The sequence below is a fragment of the Lemur catta genome, chromosome 2 (assembly GCF_020740605.2).
Source record: "Lemur catta isolate mLemCat1 chromosome 2, mLemCat1.pri, whole genome shotgun sequence".
Lineage (NCBI taxonomy): Eukaryota > Metazoa > Chordata > Mammalia > Primates > Lemuridae > Lemur > Lemur catta.
The window spans coordinates 100,159,719-100,179,085 of NC_059129.1; the positions used below are offsets into that span (position 1 = coordinate 100,159,719).

The 19,367-nt window shown below is 43.0% G+C and overlaps 2 long non-coding RNA genes across 3 annotated transcripts; one reads left to right on the forward strand and one right to left on the reverse strand.

The window, feature by feature from the left end:
* Positions 1-76: 76 nt before the first annotated feature.
* Positions 77-5,563, reverse strand: LOC123633121. Its single transcript, XR_006733545.1, has 3 exons — positions 5,549-5,563; positions 4,944-5,120; positions 77-1,784 (listed from the first exon to the last, which is right to left on the reverse strand). It is a non-coding gene; the product is annotated as an uncharacterized LOC123633121 (long non-coding RNA).
* On the forward strand, positions 3,761-18,464 carry LOC123633122. 2 transcript variants are annotated; one of them, XR_006733547.1, is made up of 4 exons: positions 3,761-3,849; positions 6,759-6,812; positions 13,489-13,584; positions 18,314-18,464. It is a non-coding gene; the product is annotated as an uncharacterized LOC123633122 (long non-coding RNA). The 2 variants fall into 2 exon arrangements; XR_006733546.1 differs by lacking the exon at positions 18,314-18,464 and having other exon boundaries at positions 13,489-14,482.
* Positions 18,465-19,367: the final 903 nt, after the last annotated feature.

The following is a 19,367-nucleotide window of genomic DNA, read 5'->3' on the forward strand; positions in this document are numbered from 1 at the left end:
GTTTACATTAACAGATTCATATAATCAGGATTACCCAAAGTATTTCTTATACCAGAATAACTTAAAATTCAACAGATTGCTCTTTCAGCCATTTGTTTTTATTTACAGTTTGTGTTCGATGCAAATCAATTCCATAACATGAGAAGTTACTATGAATCAAAGCATAAATACACAAACACAATATACAATCCAAAATAGATGTATGGCATTCAGGTATGAAGCAAAAGGGAGTGTTCATTCACACACACAGTAGCTATCAGATCTGTTCAATCTGCTTGTTCCCGTGTAGGTTTCTAAAGATGGAAAAAAATGACTTGGGTCACCAAGACTACTGTGGCCATATTAGACACTGGAACATCTAAGCATCAGTGTGTGACCATGCGAACAAAAGACTTCGTGTGGAGTGTCTATTTTTAAAAAGGTTTCTGTGTGTCGAGGCAGTGGTAAAAGATTTACTGGAGAATCAAGCCCACTTTTAGGCTTAGGACCAGGTTCTAACTATCTAAAAATATTGGCTGATAACAAAAAGTGTTCCAAATGTGGCTATTCTGACCCATAGTCATTGATTTTTTTTTCCTTAAAAAAAAGTATTTACAGAAAGTATAAAAGTGTTTGTGAATTTAATGAAAGTTAGCTTCCAGTCTTCACTTCCCAAATACTTAACAGTTTTGGCTCCTTCACATTGTTGCCCTTTTAATTTAAAGATTTGTAATTTTGCCTTCAAAACAGATCATTTCTTAAATTATAAAAAGCCTTCAACATATGCAGAAATAAAAATCACTTTGAAATTAGTGGAAATCAATGCAATTCTATCTACTCTTTGGAATCAGTTTAGCTAAATGAATCTGGTGCTCTTGTTGAATGGAAGTAGGAGCTAGGAAATGCCTACCCCTTGGCTCTATTAAGGATATGCAAGAGTTACTCAGGATGCTTGGATTTGGGGGAGATTCCAATCCTTTACTGCCCTGGCACACGCCAATTACTACATAAAAGGTCATATGCAATGTCAAATCCAAAGCCTCAGCGGAAAAAGGGTTCAGTTCTCAAGAGAACAGTGATAGATTAACAATGTAAAACTTCAGTTAGAGCACATCGGCATTAAATTAGTACTGCTGAAACAATACATTGAGGATTTACAGTAACACCTGGAAGTTCCTTCTAATGTACATATAAATAGAATCATGGAAGCTTTTTATATTACCTGTTTTTATGGCCTTATAGAACTAATGAACCAAATGAAAACTGAATCTCCATTCCACATCATATCCTTTATTTCTAGACAAGACATAATCTAGTCAAAGTAGTTTTAAGTGTCCATATTTTTTAAGCCACATTCAAGGAAATCTTGTCTTAACTAATTTTGGACGTTGCCTCTCTTCCTCTTGTATATGAAACTCCAGCAGACTGAATACTGGCATCCATCATCTAGGCAAACTCTTCACATGTCCTTCATACCAATCTATTTGGGATTCTCAACATTTTCTGTGTTAATAAAAGGTGTCGAATTAGTAGATTCGATGAAGACCTGTTTTTTCCTTGCCGCATTGGACTTCTAGACGCCATCTGGATTGTGATTAGAAGATGGGGAAGTACAGATGTTTCTTGGCTTGAGTCTCTCAACAGTAGAGATGTAGAAGAGAGAGGGAGACCATGAGGAGACTGGCTGTCGACTGCAGGGCACTGGCACCTGCCTTGGTGGTGGCATTAGCTGGATTTAGGGGAGCCGAGGTACTCTGGGAGGAGTTACTTGCAACTGTTACAGCAGTTGTTTGATTTGAATAAATCTAAAATATATAAAAAGTTACACCAATAAATTTCCACATGTACAACTACTTCCACATACACTCTAACTATACAATTAAAGTAGGTAATGTACACTAAGATTGATCTTCTCCCATTGTCCTCCTACCCATATCATTAAATTCTGAATTACTGCTCAGTTCCACCAACGTCATTCTCTTCAGCTTCTAAACAAACTACCTAGAGATGCCTGAAGAGTACAAGCAGCAACAAGAACAAATAAAAAAAGTTCTTCAATAACTATAACTCCCCAAAAGTATGACTGTTTTTCTTCGTAAAGGAATAAAGAACCAAGTTAACTAATTCAGATTCTGAGATTATATCAACTTACTGGCATTGCAATAAGGTTTTCTCTAGTTTCCCAGAAAGGGGGAGATTTTAAAGTTGCACAAAAAACACACACTTTTTAGGCTGGGTGCGGTGGCTTACGCCTGTAATCCTAGCACTCTGGGAGGCTGAGGCGGCTAGATCATTCGAGCTCAGGAGTTTGAAACCAGTCTGAGCAAGCACGAGACCCCATCTTACTAAAAAAATAGAAAGAAATTAGCTGGACAACTAAAAATATATAGAAAAAAATTAGCTGGGCATGGTGGCACACACCTGTAGTCCCAGCTACTTGTGAGGCTGAGACAGAAGGACAGCTTGAGCCCAGGAGTTTGAGGTTGCTGTGAGCTAGGCTGACGCAATGGCACTCTAGCCCAGGCAACAGAGTGAGACTCTGTCTCAAAAAAAAAAAAAAAAAAAATGCACTTTTTAAAATATTGTAATTGAGATCTATACAATTAATCGGGTCACTGTCTATCCTGGATTTGCTAAGTAACTTTCAGATACCGATTTAATATAGCCTTGGTAACTTAGCTTTTAACTTAAGGGGCTACTAGGTATCTTATCTGCTCCCTTGAAATCTTGAAAGTATAACCTTTGCAAAAATGTTCACAATATTTGTTTTAAATTGAAAAAAAAAAATGAGTTTTGGCTTAAGGCAGACTGACTTCACAGAAAACACCATGAAGTCTGAGTGACTTTACAAAAGATGAAGAGGTTTGGTGTTAAGTTTCACCAGCAGCAACCTCACTGCCTGGTCACTAAGTTTAGTGTTGTGGCCAAGAACCAAGCTTCCCCCAGTGTCCCAGGGTCTGAGTGGCATCATTCACCACCAATTATTCAAGCCACGAAATGCACAGTCCAGTGGGGCACGTGATAATCTCTCCTTTGTCATGGAACAAAGGCAGATCAGAGTTTTCAGCTCTCACTGCAAGGGAGGGTTTACAGGGGCTTCTGATTACAGGCAGAAGGGAGGATGTGGCACCCAGCAAGAGTCTGGGCCACATGTACATTTAGCTGCCTATTAATCCAAAGATAAAACCCTTCTACATCAGCACCCGCTCCTTTTGTTGTAAAACCCATAAGGTCATTAAACAAATATTGACTAAAGAAATGTACAAATCCTATCCAGAATAGTCTATCGGCAAGAAAAAACATCTTAATCAAGTCAAATTTATTTATTGGGCTCCTACTGTGTGCAAGATCATCTTGACCTATCAGGAAACAGCACTCCCACCAAAGAAGGCATTAATATGGTAATTTATTTAAAACCAGGTGCCAGTGTTTTGAAGTCCTGGTTTGGGATCCGTGAGAGTAACCTGTTCTTTATTCGTACAAATAGGTTTAGTGCAGCAGGTGACTTTTATTTTTTACAACCCAATGCATCAACCTGGGAATCTAAAAGTCCTCTACACCAAGACCAAAACAAAAATTGTTAATCAATGAAATTGACACTGAACATAATTTTCCCTACCGAGCTAAATTTATTTTTGCTTAATTAAAATCTCCCTCTCAAAATTTTGGAGGAAAAAATTTGGTTGGCGAGGAGATGGGGGATCGCGGTGGGGGGAGCTTGCTTCTGGCCGCCGGCCGCGCCCCTCCCCCAACGAGGAATTGCGAAAGCTTTGGGAGCGCAGCGAACCCAGAGCAAGACAATAGGGCACAGTTACCCTGCCGCGGTGGGCAAGACGAAGAACGCTCCACGTTCTCAGGCTGCACTCCCAGGTAAGCCCGGAGGTTGGATGCCTGGGAACGCAGGATCCAGAGCGCCCAACTTTTGGGGAGAGAAGTCCCGGAAACAGTCCTCAGGAAACCGCAAGCGAAGGCTGTGGAGAGCTACCGTGCTCGGTCACCCCACCCTCCAAGCGGTCCCGAACTGCCCAAATGTCTCCTCCCCCGCCCCCGCTCGGGTCTCCCGGGCTCAGTCCCCGGTCGCCCTTGGTCACCCTCGCAGGCGCCGCGCATCCACCCTCAGGACAGCGCAGCGCCGCTCCTGCTACGCGCTCTCCGGGCGAGGTTCCCGGGATAGAGGGTCTGGGGAGAGGACAAGGTGGCGGGGACTGGGACTGGAACAAAGCCCGGCGGGGACCTGGGATAGAATCGTCCCACCACGTCGGCTCCCCAGAACTAGCCAATCTTGACTAACATGGGGCTCCTAAGGTGACAAGCGATGGACGTGTAGGGTTGCGTGGCACAGAGAGCAGCGTCAGGAAAGGGTCCCCGCCCGGGCTCCAGCCCCGAGCCTAGGGTGGAAGATAAGGCCAGATAGCCGGGGCTTCCGCGGGATCCCCAAACCTGTTCCAAGGGTGGAGGATGGGCACGAGTGGCGCTCCCCCAAGGGGACCGTCTCCTCTCTTTGTGTAGAGCGCTGGGAGCGCGAAGACACTCCTAGAGGGAAGTGGGCGCTCAGGGGACCCAGGGACCACCTCCCTAAGAGCCTGAGCCCTCTGGGCACTCCGTGAGGGGTGGGGAGTGCACGTTCTCGTCCTCGCTGGCACCTCGGGGCTCCGGGTGAAAGTGGGTGGGAGGCGCCAGGCCGCCTGGGAAGGGGTAGCGAGGACCTAGGGTGGGGCCAGGTCCTCCCAGCCCGCGCGCGGAGCTGCATTGTTCCCGGGGCCGTGGGAGGAGAGGGGGCAGCCCGCAAGGAAGTGGAAAGTGGGGTCCACGTTGATCTCTCCCTTGGTCACTTATGCAAGATTCTTTCCACCCGTCTCAATCCGTGGCCCGAGATAGGGGCGCAGAGGCTGGTCCCCAGGGACTGCTTCACCCTCCCTACCCCGGGGAGGGCCCTCGTGCCCCGCTGGGCTCCAGGGCCTCACCTGCGTGGGTAGGAGCAGCGCCAGAAGCAGCAGCCCCAGCCCGAGCCTGGCCACCATCGCTCTGCCCATGTCCCCTCCGTCGGTGCGCGGCGCGTCTCGCGGGATGCTGGCTGCGTGGAGGACCGCTGGCTCCGGTCGGGTGCAGGCAAGGTGGGGAGCGCGGCGGGCAGGCGGGACCTTATATACCAGGACAGCCACAATAGCCGTGACGTGGCGCCGCCCGCCCACCCGCGCTCCCCTCCTCTGCCGCCGCCAGCCTTCCCCGCCCCACTCCGGGCTCCCCAGCGCCCCCTCCCCCCGCCGCCGCGGCCGCCGCCGCCCGGGTCCTCGCGGCCCGGGAGACCCCCGGGCGGCCGCAGCGGCAGGTGGGCGGGCGCCGCGGGCTTCTGGCACCGGGCGTGGGTCCCCGGGCGGGCTGCGTGCGGGCTCGCACAGGCGCCCGGCGACTCCCACGCAGGACCCGGGGCGAACGCGCGAACCACACACGCCGCTCTCGGGGCCCGGCCCAAGTTTCCTTTGTTTCCCCGGACCTGCCATCTTACCCCCCTAAAGAAAAGTCTGCGCCTCCCACGCGGCGGGGCAGCCGCCAGTCCCAGAGCAAGTACCTTGCGGCGGCGCCTGAAGAAGTGTGTCCCCAGAAATGAGCAGGGCTAGCGAATTCTAGTGCGATCGCGCGGGGCCGGGCCGGGGGCTTCCCCGGGCTGGGTTTTCTCTAATGCCCGCCGCAGAGGAAAGGGAACCGTGCGGGTGGCGGGGCCTCCGGGCCTGGCGCTCACCCCTTAGCGCGGGACCGGGGCGCCGCCTAGCACGAGCCCTTCCCCCTGGTCGGCGGGGCTAGCGGGCGGCACCCGGGTCCGGAGTGCGGTGGGTGCCCGGCCCCGTGGCCGCCCCCTCCCCTGGCCACGTGCTTTGTTTTTTGAGCTCCCCAAATCCGCCAGCCGGTGTGAGCTCCCTGGGACATCCCGGGTGCGCATCCTCCCGGGAGCTGGGCAGCCAGCCGTGGGGCGCGGACCCGCTGGCGGACACGGCAAACTACTGGCTTTCGATCCCGCGCGCTCCTGCCTTCCGCGGCTGGGGGCGCGGAGGAGACCGCCCGCTCAGAGGAGGACCCCTTCCCCTCCAGCCCTCACGGTCTTCCCTGCGCGTTTGCCCCCCGTCCTACCCGGGGAGAAGGAACCTCCCTGGCGGTCCCACTAGAATTCGCTGTCCCTCTCGAATTCCTGGGAACACTCTTTTTCGGTCTCCGTTGCAACGTATTTGTTTGTCATTTGTTTAAAGAGCAAAAGCTTTCGGGATAAAGGTATTTACTCTTCTACAGTTGCCATTAGGAAATTTAATGAACTGGCGCAAATAGATTAGTCATCATTCTGCAAATTTTGGCGGAATATTTTTTGCAACCATCCTATTGTGAAAATTTACAAGCATACAGCAAACGTTGAGATAATTTTACTGGTGAAGTATTTTTGGTTTGATTTTGAATTGCAAGACAATCCTTTCAGTCAACCTTCAGACCAAGTGTTTCGCGGTCTTTAAAAGCAAACAGATGCCAAACCTAGTAAGGTTGGGAATTTGTTTAAATTTCACTTTTGCAGAACAGCCTCCTTGAAACAAGGTAGGTTTTCAGGGAAACAAAGTGACAATGGAATCCAAAATAGTTGGTTTGTGACCGAATGGGCTTGTGCCTTTAAAGCTCAGCCACTTTAGCTCAGTAACTTTCCACCTTTAGGATGTGCTTGGGAACACAAGAATTTCTGTCGAGCACCAGTGGACTTTCCTGTTTAACAGTGTTACCCGGCTTCTCCCTTCCTCTTCCAGGGTGAAAAACGGACTGTTTGTGACTCAGAAGTACCTGGTTCCAAGGCACTGCAGGTAATAAGTCCTCCAGAAGCCCTTGTTGAACTAACTGATGGTGTTCATAGGATCCGTTTCCTTTGTCCCTCATCTTTTTTTTTTTTTCTATTCATCCTTCCCTCCCCCCCCCCCCTCGGCCTCCTTTTTGATATTAAGTAAGGAGATAGACTTGTGTGGTGCTTAATAATGCAGCCTCTAGAGCCAGACTGCCCAAGTTCAAATCCTGGCTCTGCTACTTTTATTTGCACCAAAAAGCCTCCATTTCCTCATTTGTAAAGTGGAGATAATAATACCATTATTAATTATTTATTAAAAAGGTATTGTATATGTAAGTGTTAGAATTGTGCCTGCCTCAATTAGTGGTGGCTCTCACTTAATATTTGCTCTTCCACTGAAGGTGCTAGAAACCAGAAGGTACTTACTTTCTTTGTGGTTGTGTGATACAGGAAAGAATATCAAGCTCCAATACCCAAAATTGATAAGGCACTCGGGATCTATGCTCTGTGAACCATCTTGTCATCAGCTAATGAAACAGCATAATTCCCAGAGCAAGGTCCTTCACATCTGCCAAGTTCCTGGGCATCCTACAGGGGTGTTGTCAGGACACACCATGCAGGCTTAGCCCAGTTAGGGAACTTCTCTTTACCGAGCACCACCCCACCCTATTCCAGTCAGCTAGCTCTCTTCTGAGCCACACGGAGGGAGCGGTACCTACACTTTCTAAGTGCAGAACTGAGAGGAATAATGAAGAGCCAGACTGACACAGCATGTAGTGGACTCTGGGGTCAGACCTGGATTTAAATCCTGCACCACCACTTTCTAACAGTTTGACTTTGGGCCAGCTTCCCAACCTCCTCACACCTACCTGGATTTCTTCATCTGTAAAATGGGGCCAATAACACCTACCTTACAGGGGTATGATCTTAACTGAGATAACGTATATATTTATTAGCACAGTGCCTGGCACATTGTAAGGACTCACTAAGCTGCCACTTCTATGTATATTCATTATAGTGTGGCTTTTTAAATCTTTCAAGTGTATAGCACTTGCTCTTTTCTCAAACATCTTTGCATGTGGCATTTCATTTGTGCATCTGTGAGGTCAGTAGGGCAGGTGACATTAGAATCATTTTTATTTCTGAGGCACAGAGAAATTAAGTAACTTGCCCAAGACCACATAGCCAGTTATATTGCCACACCTAAAGCTAGAACCAAAGTTTCCTGAGCCAAGTCTCAAGTGTTTTCTGCTTAACAAACAAGAACAGACTCCGTGCCATGTCTAATCTGTATCCTCTTCGCCTAGCACTCAATCAATATTTGCTGGTTAAATGGACTAATATTAAAGGAGCAGGTTAATTTGCTTTTTAAGGTAAAGTAATAAATCCCACTGGGCATGGTGGCATGCACTTGTAATCCCAGCTACTTGGGAGGCTGAGGTGGGAGGATCCCTTGAGGCCAGGAGTTTGAGACCAACCTGGGCAACACAGGGAGACCCCCATCCCAAAGAAATAAATAAATACATTAAAAGGGGGGAAAACCTATTTCTAAGAGAATAGAACATACAAGGGTAAATTATTTGACATTTTTAGCACTTTTTCAGCAAAATAGATATAAAATATAATAATCCAAGGATATTCCTTTAATGCTTTACAGCACAAAGATTGGCTGGAATAATCAAAATATTTAAATTATCTTCTATAATATGATGCTATTTTTATTTATGTTCACAATACTCTTTTCCTTCGTGATTCCATTTGACCCTGCACTTGGCTGGCATTGAATATTCCAATTTATCCTGGTCTTTTAGCTAAGCTTTGTTATTCATTTGGGAACTCCAGCCTACTCCAAACCGTGAAGGTAACAAAGTAAGTTTGCATTTCTGACCGATGAGGTCCTAGGTCCCCAGCTGGAGCACGTTGAATCAGCGGGAGGAGTCCCAGCCTGACTCTCAGCGAGGACGTGCTGCCCCCTGCTGGCCATAGGGACTCTCAGCTCTCACTGTCAAACAAAAACTCTCCTTTGTGCTGACAACAAAAAGCCTTGAATTTTTGAAGCCTTATAAAACTAATAAACTACAATGAGTTTCTTCGATTTTTAGTTCCCTATTTTCCCCTCTAGTGTCAATCAAATTCTCTTAAGCCTCATCCAAACAGGAAAACAAAGGTAAAGCGAAAGTATTCTGACTATTTTCAGATGCAAATTAAGAATGCCTACCTCTAAGCCTCCAGGGTTGTTTTTTGGGTGTGTGTGGTTTTTTTTTTTTTTTTTTTTTTTTTTTTTTTTTTTAAGGAAATGAAAGAGAAAGAAGCAACTCTTAATCCCTTTGGCCAAAATTTCAACGTGGGTCTCCATTGTGTTGGCAAGAATGTGAGAAAATAGTCCCTCTCCATCAATGCTGATGGTATTACGGAAAGGAATTTGACATCTATCAATATTAAAAATGCGTGTCCCCTTTGACCTAGCAATTCTAATTTTGGGAATTTTGCCTACAGATAAACTTCCACAAATGCAAAAGAATGTATTTTCAAGGACGTGTTGCAGCATTGTTTATAACAGTTAAGGATTGTAAATAATCTAATTATCCAAAGATAGAGATCTGGCTGAAGCAATGATAGCATATCCATATCATGAAATTTTATGAATTCATGAAAAAGAGTAAAAAAACATAATACGTAAACGGGAAATCTCCAAGATAAATTCTTAAGTGAAAAAAGCAAGATACATAGCAGTGTGTACAGGATGGTACTGTGTGTTTTAAAAAACAAAAACTAGACTGAGAAAGCAAGTATTTCCAAAGAGTACACAAGAAATTGATAGTCCTTGCCACTGAGGAGAGAAACTGGGTGGCTGGCCAGGGCACAGAAGGAGTGAGGTGCATTTTTCCTTATAGACCAGCTTGTAATCATTCACAAATAAAGTAATTTAAGTCCGTTAAAAGACCAATACATTCTGTGGCCTTCCCGTCCCCAACACCCCACAGCACGAATATATAGAAAGCCAACTTTCCCTAGCCCCTGGGGCCTCAGCAGCCCTCCTTCCTTCACTGGCAGGTTCTTGAACAGAAATTTGCGTTCTTGAACAGAAATTTGCGTTTGCCTCGGTTCATTCATCCTGTGACAACTGTGAGACCAAATTCTTTCAGGTCCAGATGGCACACACACACAAACTTTCAGTAAAAATGAGGAAAAATGAAGAACCAAGCTGTAGAAAAAATAATGAGAACTGACTTGGCAAAGCATCAGTTTCCGCATTTTGTTCTTCCTGCTGGTGTCTCGAGTTACGGAGACTGCGGGGGTTGGGGGGGGGGAAGCTCCGGGAGGCAGAGTTTGCCATAGAGAAAGGCCTGACCTGAGTGGGCTCATTCCCGTAAAAAGGACCTTTCTAGGATTCCCCTTCCACCCCTGTAGAGGAGGCAGAGTCAAGGCCTAACTGGGGTAATTAAGTTTCAGCAGAAATGAAATCCTACTTCAACCTCACAGAAAAGCATCTCCAGACCACATTTTGGCAAATGGCTGTATCACTTGCCATTTGCAGGCAGATCCTAAATGATCCTTTGCTTGGAAATGATGAAATTGGAAGAGTGGAAAATTATATGTATGTTTTACATCCATTGGATTTTTAGTCTTATTTCCATGTCCCTTTGTTTTCACAGGTCTTTCACATTCTGTTAGGTTTAAAGCAGGAGGGTCCCTTACGCTATGAGAGATTAGTAAGATTTTAAGTGGCCGAGAAAATTGGATTAAATATTTTTATAAACCAAAAGAACATTATAACATATAACACAATGGTATATGTCATGAAATGTTATATTGAGCCTGAAACAGGGACCACATTTTCAGACTTTGTGAAATCCTTTCTAAATCTGTTAACATGGTTGTCCTAAGATTCCACTGAATAATATCTAAAGCAGATGCTGGCTTACATCTTATTCAATATAGTTGTAAGATGTCGTTCTAAGGAATAAGAATTTTGTAATAGTCAGCCATTAAAATAAGAGCAGATGCATTTAATTAGCTGGGTTGCATAAGGACTTCTGGTGTGAACCACGTATTTATACGTAGATCTCTGAGCTTAAAAAGTAGTTTCTCAGGCCAGCTGCAGTGGCTCACTCCTGTAATCACTGCACTCTGGGAGGCCAGGGCCAGAGAATCACTTGAGCTCAGGAGTTGGAGACCAGCCTGAACAAGAGTGAGACCCATTTCTACTAAAAATAGAAAAATTAGCCAGGCATTGTGGCATGCACCTGTAATACCAGCTACTTGCCTGTAGTCTCACCTACCTGGGAGGCTGAGGCAGGAGGATCGCTTGAGCCCATAAGTTTTAGGTTGCAGTGAGCTATGATGAGGCCACCCACTCTACTTGGGGCGACAGAGTGAGACTCTGTCTCAAATTTTAAAAAAAAAGTTTCTCTGGATATTATTCTATATATATTTTCAGATTAGAAGAGTAATATTCCAAATGACTTCACTGCTGAAAAGAAAAAAAAAAGTAATACATGTCCAATATAGAAAAATTTGGAAAATACAAAAAAGTATAATAAAGAATATTAAAATTATCCATAGCCCACTAATCAGAGGTAACCACTAATAACTTTTTCAAATATTTTCTTTTTGTTTATACATGTATCTATAAACTTAGAGTTTGCTTGTTTATTTAACAAATAAACTTGCTGAATTAGGAGCAAATGTACACAAAGTTTTCTATCTTGCTTTTTTTTTTTTTCACTCATAGAGAACAGTTAAAAAATTAATCACAAAATTTGTGATCACATTCCTGCAAGGTTAATGAAATAACTGAGGTGACCAGTGCAGGTAGCCAGCCAGGATTTAGGATTTCTGCAAGGTCCAGACCCAACCAGGTTGTAGCTTCAGTTTGAGGCGCCTGGTGGCATTTATCTGTGCCACATTTCAATGGAGATGATTCTGGGTTCAGAGTTGACAGGACCTCCAGGACAGCAGCACAATTCCTGGAATCTTTGGGAGCTGAGAGAACATTGGGAGCAGAACTTCTTGCCTCATTGCTTTTCAAGAAGAGATGCCTGTTTTCCCCACCCAGCTTTGTCTTCTCTCTACATTCTGCATGCCCCAAAAGCTAAGAACTTTCTTTAGTGCACCCCCGTGGAGAAGGGGATCCGATGATGAGGATGACAGCCAATGCATTACATCTGAATTTGCACTATCTCAGAACAAAGTTTTTGCCAGGTTTTACTGTATTTTTATTTGTCATTACATATTTTTCAAAAACATTGCTTATAATGAATGCACAATATTCTTTCTAATTGGACATTTGTTCCTATTATAAATAACCTTGTAACAAACACTGTTATAATTTTTTGTTTTTATGTCTGGTAATTTTTTTTATGATATACTTCTAAAAGTAAAGGTCTGAATCTTGAAATAAACTGCCAAATTGTCTTCCAAAAATGTACATTCACAACTTTTGCTAAATATGAGATTCTTTAATTTCATCAGAGAAAGAGATCTCATTTTTAATTTGTATTTTTGCTATTAATGATATTAAACTTTTTGCCAGAAATATACTGGCCATTTGGATTCTCCTTTTATGAATTAAATTGTTCTTCATAAGTTTTGCCTATCTATAGGAAGGACATGTCAATAGTGTGCTCAGGGTGAGGAGAAACTAGACTCAGACGTCTCTTTGTTAGATCGGAGTCTAATTTTCTAAAGGATATAGGAGGCCGTCAGTGTAGTCAGGTTGCAAAGCAGAGAAAGCTGCAATATTTTCCAGGAAAGTCAGACCATATTTCCAGGTCCTGAAATCCTAACTGGGGCACATAATTACAGGTGATAAAATATGGGTACATGAAGGTAAGATCAGAATTTCTAGAAGTCTATTGGTATCTCTACAGCCAGTATTACATACATAAGGCTAAAGCAGTTCTGCACATAAACTCTTCTGAATATGTACTGGAAACCACCTCAGGTAGGCCAGGAGCACCTATTTAATTTCAGAATTTTACAATACAGAGTATGATTGCAGGATATGGTATTCTGAGGCATGAACTCAATCCTCTTAATCACTTTCAGCCTCCACAGAGCAATACATCTTGGTTCGTGGACATTTTTGAAATTAGAATATTTATACCAGGTAGGAGATTTCCAAACATCTTTGAGTATCAAGGTAACAAGTCCACTAGCTATAATTCTCATTCTGTTCTTATTTTATTGTAAGAACTCTTTACATTTGAAGAAACATGGTGGGGTATGGTGGTTCATGCCTGTAAACCCAGCACTTTGGGAGGCGAGGCAGGATGATCACTTGAGGCTAGGAGTTCAAGACCAGCCAGGGCAACATAGCAAGACCCTGTTTCAACAAAAATAAATAAATAAATAAGAAAAATTAAAAAAGAAATTTTGCTCATTAGAGAGTCATTTGAGTGAGGCATATGACTGACCAGAGTCAAATTAAGGGTGAGGACTCCCAGGCAGTGCCAAGTGTACCAATTTACAAAGGACCTGAAAGCATCACTAGAAATAAGATAAATAAGACAATATTTTCTTTAAAAACTTGTCTCCCTGGGGGAGAGGGGCGTGGAAAAAAAAAACTCTTCTCTCTGGAGAATTCTGTATGTGGTTGGAAGGATTATTTGATACACACTTGGAAAATTACTTGAATGAAGTAATATCAAACAATGTTAACTTGTGTTGTCGTTGTTGTCTGTTTTGTTTACTAGGTAAATTGCTTGAGACACCAGAGGATATTTTAAGGGGTGCTGCTGCAGGATGTCCTTCACTCTTCCCTAAACTTCTCAACTGTCCTCTAGAGAAAGGTACAAGTATTTTTAAATATTAGTTTAAAGGCACACAACTAGTTACTCTACCGAGAGCATCCAAATGTTTCAGTTAACCTTTTAGTTATTCTCAACGCTTTTTCTGTCCTAACATGCTGGAGGGTTGTGACAACCTGCATCAGCATCAATCACTCTAGACGGCAGCAATTCCCAGGGGACCAGGGTGGGGAGCATAGGCTTAGGGGGAAATGAATCAGGCGCTACCGAGGGGTGTGGTTAGAAAGAGTCTCCTGGAGTTCAGAATCACTAGTCATGGCATTACAGCCTTATTAATTAGCCACAAAGGATGTAGCGTAAGTTGTGAAGCATTAATCGGTAAAATGCAAACATACAACACAATGCATAAACAAATAATTCAAAATAATTAGCATTTATTCCCTGTGTAGCTGCCACAGCAAATAAGGAAGTTCAAAATATCTTGCTTCATCTGCGATTGTTTTTTCCTTTTAATTGCATCTCCCACCTGCTGTTAATTTGAAATGAATTAAACCCTAAAGATAGCATCCAAAAGTAAGAAGACTAAGCAGGTTTCACCTTTGGGCAAAAATTACATAACAGCTTCACCCATCTTCAAAAAGGGTGAAAGATTCTTTTCCAGAAGCGATAGGGTATTTTCTGTTGCAATAGCATGCCCCAATCAGTGAGAGGCTGATCTAAGGATGTGACAGCCAACTCCCTCTAGTGTGCTACGTATAAGCTCTATGAACTTCTTGTCTCCTTGGAGTTCTACACCGTGCTGTCCAATAGAAATATAAGGCAAACCACAGATTTTAAATTTTCAATTTTCTAGTAGCTACATAAAAAGATAAAAAGAATTAGGTAAAATTATTTTGATAAAAGATTTTATTTAACTCAGTATATTCAAAATGTTACCATTTCTAGGGGATACGTTTGAAGCTGTCACTCGGGGAGGGTGGGGGGGCAAGGGCAATATATGTAACCTAAACTTTTGTACCACTACAATATGCTGAATAATAATAAAAAAAATAAAAAATATGACCTGAACTTATGTACCCCCATGATGAGCTGAAATAAAAAAAATAAAATAAAATAAATTAAAAAAAATAAAAAATAAAAATAGATAAAATAAAATTGAAGATGATCAAACTAAAAAAAAAATGTTACCATTTCAACATGCCATCAGTATTAAACAATTATTGGTGAGATATTTTACATTCTTTTTTGGTACTGTATTGGTTATCCTGCAGCATGATAAATTACTACAGACTTAGCACTTAAAAGAACCATTATCTCGCAGTTTCTGCGGATCAGGAATCGGGGTATAGCTTAGCTCAGTCCTCTGTTTCAGGGTCTCTCACGAGGCTGCAGTCAAGGTGTCAGCCAGGACTGGGGTCTCATCTGAAGCTTGACTAGAGAAGGATCCACTTCCAAACTCATATGGTTGTTGGCAGGATTCAGTTCCTTGTGGGTGATCAGACTAAGGGCCTTCCTTTGCTGGCTCTCAGCTAGAAGCCACTTTCAGTTCATAACTATGTGGGCCTTTCTATACGGTGGATTATTTCATCAAAGCCAACAAGGAAGAAAGTCAGTAGAGTCAGCTAGCAAGATGGAAGTTATGGTCTTAAGTAACATAATCATGTAAGTGACATCCCATCCATCATCTTTGTCATATTCTACTGGTTAGAAGCAAATCACAGGTTCTGCCTACACTCAAGGAGGAGGAGAGTCCACAGAGGTGTGAACACTAGATGACAGGAATTTTGGGGAGTTATTTTAAGAGTCTGTCCCACCTTGGTGTAGTGGCTCATGCCTGTAATCCTATCACTTTAGGAGGCCGAGGTGGGAGGATTGCTTGAGGCCAGGAGTTCAAGACCAGCATGAATAAGAGCGAGAGTCTGTCTCTATTAAAAATACAAAAGTTAGCCAGGCATCCTGGTACACACCTGTAGTCCCAGCTATGTGGGAGGCTGAGGCAAGAGGATCTCTTGACCCCAGGAGTTTGAGGTTGCAGCGAGCTATGATGATGCCACTGCACTCTAGCCTGGGCAACAGAGTAAGACCATGTGTCCAAAAAAAAAAAAAAAAAAAAATCTGTCCCCCACATATACTAAGTCTTTGAGATCTACAGTTCTGTATATTTTACATTTACAACATATCTCATGTCAGACCAGCCACATTGCAAGTACTCAGTAGCCACTGCTTAGTGACTACCATATTGGGCAGTGAGTGCTATTTTGTATCAACTAAACCCAGAGATCCTGATTATGGGGTACCCAAACACTGGTGTAAGCGATTATTTCTGTATATTCTTTTTTTTTTTTTGAGACAGTCTCACTCTGTTGCCCAGGCTAGAGTGCCGTGGCATCAGCCTAGCTCACAGCAACCTCAAACTCCTGGGCTCAAGCAATCCTTCTGCCTCAGCCTCCCGAGTAGCTGGGACTAGGCTAATTTTTTTTTCTGTATATTTTTAGTTGTCCAGCTAATTTCTTTCTATTTTTTTAGTACAGACGGGGTCTGGCTCTTGCTCAGGCTGGTCTAGAACCCCCGAGCTCAAACAATCCTCCCACCTCGGCTTCCCAGAGTGCTAGGATTACAGGCGTGAGCCACCTCGCCCTGCCAATGGCCAAACTTTTGACTTGGCTCTTACTTGAATTTCTTTCTACAAATAAGCATTTATCCTGCCTCTCCCCCTCCTCCTCCCCCTACCTCCTTCCCTAGTACCCCACTCCCACATGCAAAGCACTATGGCTAGGTACTAGACAGTAGGAGTAGGAAAATAAGAACAAAATATGGTTCTTGCCCTCTGGGAGCTCACAGTCTGGGAGGGGACAGAGGTAAACAGCCAGCTAAAACCATAGTTTACCTTACATTAATGATGATTTCATGGAGACATGGGAAATAGCTTTTATTTGTTTGTGCCAGGCACTATCATGAACATGTCACACAGATAGGGTTGCCAAGTAAAATACAAGCCACCCAGTTAAATTTGAATGCATATGTCCTATGCAGTATTTGGGACATACTTATACTAAAAAGTATTTGTTGTACATCTGAAATTCAAATTTAGCTGGGTATTTTAGATTTTTATTTCCTAAATCTTACAATGCAATACACAGATCACCATTAATCCTGACAATAATTCTGTGAGTTAGGCACTATTATTATCTCCATTTTGCAGATCCAGAAACTGAGACAATTAGGTTAAGTAACTTCCCCAAAGTCACACATCTATCTGCTGACACATTTAGAAACCAAGCCCTTAGGCTGCTTTGTTTCCACGGATAGCCAGTTTTGTGTTGATCACTGCCATCCCACTGAAGCCCATTTTCTGACCTTGTTCTCAAATTATCAGAGTATACCCTACTCACTGACCAACATGCAAAGCTCTGGGTCCTGGCTTTTAGTTAAAAAGAACTGTATATAGGCTGGGCACAGTGGCTCATGCCTGTAATCCTAGCACTCTGGGAGGCTGAAGTGGGAGGATCGCTTGAGTTCAGTAGTTCGAGACCAGCCTGAGCAAAAACAGGACTGCATCTCTACTAAAAATAGAAAAAATTAGCTGGGCACTGTGGTGCCCACCTGCAGTCCCAGCTACTTGGGAGACTGAAGCAGGAGGATCACCTGAGCCCAGGAGTTTGAGGTTGCAATGAATTTGACAATACCACTACACTCTAGCCAGGGCAACAGAGTGAGACTCTGTCTCCACAAAAAAAAAAAGAAAAAAAAAAAAAGAGAAAAAAGAACTATATAAATGGAGGATAGTGATAGCATTTACTCATTATGGAAAAAAATCAGGTCTGCAAATTTCTAAGAATGTGTGTTTTGGCCAAGCACCAGGGCTCATACCTGTAATCCAAGCACTGTGGCAGGCCAACTCGGGAGGATTACTTGAGGTGAAGAGTTCAAGACCAGCCTGGGCAATATATTGAGACCCCAGTCTCTACAAAAATTTTTTCAAAAATTTGCCAGGTATGGGGAGGCTGAGCCAGGGAGCCAGGAGTTGAGTTGGAGGTTATAGTGAACAATGATTGTGTCACTGCACTCCAGCCTGGGTGACAGAGTGAAACCCTATCTCTCAAAAAAAAAAAAAAAAAAAAAAAAAAGTGTGTGTTTCATTGCAATACACATACAAAGTGAATGCACAGAAAGACCAAATACTAGAACTACATGAGGCTGCTGTGACACAGCAACAAAGCCGCTCTGGGGGCAGGTGGCACTGACAGCATTATGAGTTTCCATTCTAGAACATCTGGCCTCATTCTCGTTTGGGGTTATTGAGATGGCAATAGTCTTGGTTCTTTGCATGACAAGGCCGGGTGAAACTGAGTGAATTTTAACTGGTTCTTTGTGGTATTGATTCCCTCTCACTCCCCACATCAGTCATTTTTTCCCACCTGTTTGAAACGAAACAAAGCCCACCTAATAATGTGCCAAGCATCTGAAACACCACCAGTCTTCCCCTTCAGACTCAAAGCAAAGCAAAGGCTTATTTCCTGATCAGACTTTATTGACTTATCAAAAGTTCAACATTAAGTTAGGTAGTAGCCTTGAATTTTTAAGGTTTATCAACATATGACACAACTATTTTCATTTTCTCCAATTTTTTTCTTAGCAGAAAAGTGAGTTTTTGTGACCATGACGTAAGATTTGCTTCTAATTATACAATGTTGAGCCATAGTTTAAAAATGGACAAAGATCAGCAATTTCTGGTTTTGCTTTTTTTCTTTTCTTTTTCTTTTTTTTTTAGGCTGGTCAAGCAGTGGGAGTGGAGAAGTGGAGAAAGAACAAAGAAATCTGTAACTGGTTGTGATCAATTAGCTGTAAACACCACTGCACTCGGGCCAGCTAGCAATTTCATAGGGTTCAACTTAGTATAAATACATATGATATGTAAATCAATGCAGTCCTCCTTCATTCTTCTGGGTCATGGTAACAATAACAGCTAGAAAATCTCTAGTTTCCTAGTTACCTATACAACATGCAGCCAAACACAGATCTTAGAAATTATGGAACAGCAGACAATGAATGGTGGCAAGGGGAATATTCTCATGAAAAATTAAAACAATGTAATAGATCCAGGCCTTGAACGTAATCATACAAAACATGAAAAGCTGTTTTTTGAGAACATTCCAAATTACATGCTTCAAAGAACCAAGAATACTACTGGCCAAAGAATTCTTTCTTTGCATTTTACTAGTAAGCTATAATTTTTAGTTCATCCTTCAGATGAGGAAAGAGACCAAATGGTACATTTATGAAGAAAACTGCCATTTTCTCTGATATACTACTTGGTCCTTAAGTAAATATTCTGGGGCTGAGACTGTTTTTCTTCATTGTTTCCTGTTTGGGGTCACTTGTTTCATGGCTTATCATTGGCATTGTCTTATCATCTCTGTTGACTCCAAGATCCTTATAACAGGGAATATTATTAGGTTTGTACAACTTTGAGGAAATAAGTCACAGCTAAAATAGGGAATCAATTCACTCTACCTAATGGGTAGAAGGAAGGAAGTAAGGGGTATCTGCTGCAGGTTTTTCATTTCCTAAGGTGTTTACTATTAATGTAGTGGCTGATAGTAAGTACCGACAAATTTAGTTTGCTTGCCATAAGCCAATCTACACCAGTAATCTCAACTGTGGTCTAAAGTATAATACTGAAAACACTTGTGGGGTACAGTTAAAGCAGTCCTTACAGGGAACTGTTTAGTCTTAAATGCTTATATTAGAAAATTAGAAATAAAATAATAAAGTTGATGAGCTAAGCATCCAGCTAAAGTAATTAGAAAAATACAACAAAATAA